Raw genomic sequence first — 3,647 nt, forward strand, 5'->3', positions numbered from 1 at the left:
GGGGGAGGGCTCAACAAGGGAACCATGCCCTCTGCCAGTACTTCTGCCTGGGAGAAAGCTGCCCTTCCAGCCCTTGCCCTGAAGTCTGACAACTCGGTTCCTTAATATATGTCCCTGGTGCCTTTCGAGTTGCTGCCCCAGAGCTCAAGCTCAGAGTGAGTGAGTCCGTCAGAGATTAAGTCTGCACACACTGGTCCCTTAAATTGAATGTCTGTGCCTCTACAGGCACTCCATCTCACTCAGCCACAATTTCTACTGGTTTTCAGGGCCAGAAGTTGTGGCAATTTCTCTTACTGTCATGGGAATCCTCAGATGGAGAGCCAAAAGTAGGACCAGAAACCCTCGCTCCTCCAAGGGGACCTCCGACATACCCCTCCTGATTTTCAACCAACACGTGGATGTGGAACCAGCCCGTTCTGCAATGCGCCCCTCTTATCAGTGTCAAGATGGCCTCCTTTGTGTGTTTTCAGTTGCAGAACATCTGTTCAGCTAGACTTCAGGCAACTCCAAATTATGCTGTTCTATAGTTTAGTTGTAATTTTATTTATTTATTTTTTTTAGGCGAGGCAACCCTTGGTTGACCTTACAGATTGCAAGGACCTTGTCAATTTACAATCCCTTATTTTTTAAGCCTACAGCACCTGGTCTTCCTAGGTGGTCTCCCATCCAAGTACTGATCAGGCCTGACCCTGCTTAGCTTCCGAGATCAGATGGGATGGGGATTGTTGAGGGTGGCATGGCCATAGACGTTTAGATGTAATTTTGATGTTATTGTGAGAGGAGGCAAGCACAGCATTTTCTACTCCACTATCTTGACCAGAACCTCACCCAATGGCATTTCTCAGAGAGCTAGAACAAATAATCCTAAAATTTTTGTGTAACCATAAAAGATCCCAAATAGCCATGACAATTTTGAGAAAGAACAAAGTTCTTTCTCACACTACCTGATATCTAACTACACTACAAGGCTATAATAATCAAAACAGCATGGTACCAGCATAAAAACAAACACATCGATCAATGGAACAGAATAGAGAGCCCAGAAATTAAGTCCTGCCTCTATGGTCATTTAATCTATGAGGAGGTGAGAATATACAATGGGGTAAAGACAGTCTATTCAATAAATGGTGTTGGGAAAACTGGATAGATACATGCAAAAAAATGAAACTGGACCAACTTCTTTCATCATATATAAGAATAAACACAAAATAGATTAAAGACTTCAATGTAAGACCCAAACCATAAAACTCCTAGAAGAAAAGATAGTGAAGAAGCTCTCTGACATTGTTCTTAGTAAGATTTTTTTTTTCTGATATGACTCTTAGGGCAAGGGAATCAAAAGAAAAAAATAAACTGGGACTACGTCAAACTAAACAGTTTTTGCACAAATTAAACAATCAACAAAACAAAAAGACAAACTACTGAATGGGAGAATATATGTGCCTACAATACATCTGATGAGGGATTAATATCCAAAATTTATAAAGAACTCATATAACCCAACACCAAAAAACAACCAATCTAATTTAAAAATAGGCAGAAGACCTGAACAGGTTTTTCTCCAAAGAGGACATACAGATGTCCAATAGACATATAAAAAGATGCTCAACATCATTAATCATCCGAGAAATGCAAATTAAAACCACAATGAGATATCACCTCATGCCTGTCAGAATGGCTATCAATAATAAATCAACAAACAACAAGTGTTAGCAAGAATGTGAAGAAAAGGGAACCCTCGTGCACTGTTGGCGGGACCGTAAATTGGTGCGGCCACTATGGAAAACAGTTTGAATGTTCCTCAAAAAATTAAAAACAGAACTACCTTATTACCCAGCAATTGCACTTATGGGTATTTATCACACACAAAAAAATACTAATTCAAAAAGATATATGCACCCAAATGTTCACAGCAATGCTATTCACATTAGCCAAGATATGGAAGCAAACTATGTGCCCCATCAACAGATGACTGAATAAAGAAGAGGTAGTACATATATACCATGGAATATTACACGACCATAAAAAAATAAAATCTTACCATTTGCAACAACATGAATGGACCTAGAGGGTATTATGCGAAGTGAAATACATCAGAGAAAGAAAAATACTATATGATTTTACTTATATGTGGAATATGAAGAACAAAATAATAAATCAAAGAAAATGAAAACAGACTCACAGATATAGAGAAAAAGCTGATGGTTGCCAGATGGGAGGAGGGTTAAGGAGCTGGGTGAAAAAGTTGAAGGGATGAAGCAGCACAAATTGGTACATACAAAATAGTCACGGGGATATTCATGAAATACAGCATAGGGAATATAGTCAATAATATTGTAATAGCTATGAGATTATACTCATCACTCAATCAACCACAAAATCTAGGTGGGCACTAAAGTAATTGGGGGGATCACCTTATACATTATATAAATGTCTAACCACTATGTTGTATACCTGAAACTAATTTTTTGAAAAGTAGCCCAATGAGTTTTACATAAGCTCCAAGCCCTGTTAGATATTTCTTTTTTTGTATTCCTCTATTTTGAACAACTGCTATGTTCCCAAGAACTTGTTAGCTATGGGCCCTCCCTGGAAAAGAAAAAACTGAGGTCATATCCTCCATTTGGTGGCAATTTGCTCACCTAACCTGCTGACCTTTCTCCGTGTTCTCTATGCTCACCAGCACTGTTTTAACCTAGATCCAACTTCCTGTTTCCTAATAAAAGCCAATCGACATCGAAACCAGAAATATTGTCCCTGTTCTGAGCAACAGTGGGCCTGAAACTGAAGTTGCAGGAGACATTACAAAAAACTAAATAGTCATTATCAACTGACAGCAGACCTTTTATCAATTTACTTAACCATCTCTGGCAATGACTCTCTTTATAAGAGTGAAACAGCTAGAGTGTGGCTATTTAAATACTGTAAGAATTAGAAGGGTCAGGAGATAGAGTTTAGCCTCATTGAGCTTTTGCAAATAATGATGAATGAGATCTTTCACCTTGGTCTTAGAGAGGATTTTATGAATCTGACGTCAAAGGCAAGAGAAATAAAAGCAAAAAATAAATTGAGACTATCTCAAACTAAAAAGCTTCTGCACAGCAAAAGAAACCATCAGCAAAGCAAAAAGGCAACCAACTGAATGGGAGAAGATATTTGCAAGCAACACCTCCAATGAGGAGTTTTATCCAAAATATATAAAGAACTTACACAACTCAAAAACAAACAAACAATAACAACAACAAAAAACAATCCAATTAAAAACCGGGCAGAGGACATGAACAGATAATTCTCCCAAAACAAATAGCCAACAGACATATGGAAAGATGCTCAAGTTCACTAGCTATCAGGGAAATGCAAATCGAAATCACAATGAGGTACCACCTCACACCTGTTAGAATGGCTATTATTAACAGGACAAGTAATAACAAGTGTTGGAGGGATTGTGGGGGAAAAAGAACCCTCATATACTGCTGGTGAGAGTGTAAACTGGTATAGCCACTAAGGAAAACAGTATGTCGGTTCCTCAAAAAACTAAAATAGAATTACCATATGACCCAATAATCTGTTTTCTGTTTCCTCAAAACTTGAAAACATTTATCTGCAGTGATATATGCACCTCAAAGTTCATAGCAGCGTTATTCACA

The 3,647-nt window shown here is 38.3% G+C and overlaps 1 pseudogene; it reads right to left on the reverse strand.

The window, feature by feature from the left end:
* Positions 1 to 629: 629 nt before the first annotated feature.
* On the reverse strand, positions 630 to 748 carry LOC111731324 (annotated as a pseudogene).
* Positions 749 to 3,647: the final 2,899 nt, after the last annotated feature.

This window comes from Pteropus vampyrus, unplaced genomic scaffold, assembly GCF_000151845.1.
Source record: "Pteropus vampyrus isolate Shadow unplaced genomic scaffold, Pvam_2.0 Scaffold362, whole genome shotgun sequence".
Lineage (NCBI taxonomy): Eukaryota > Metazoa > Chordata > Mammalia > Chiroptera > Pteropodidae > Pteropus > Pteropus vampyrus.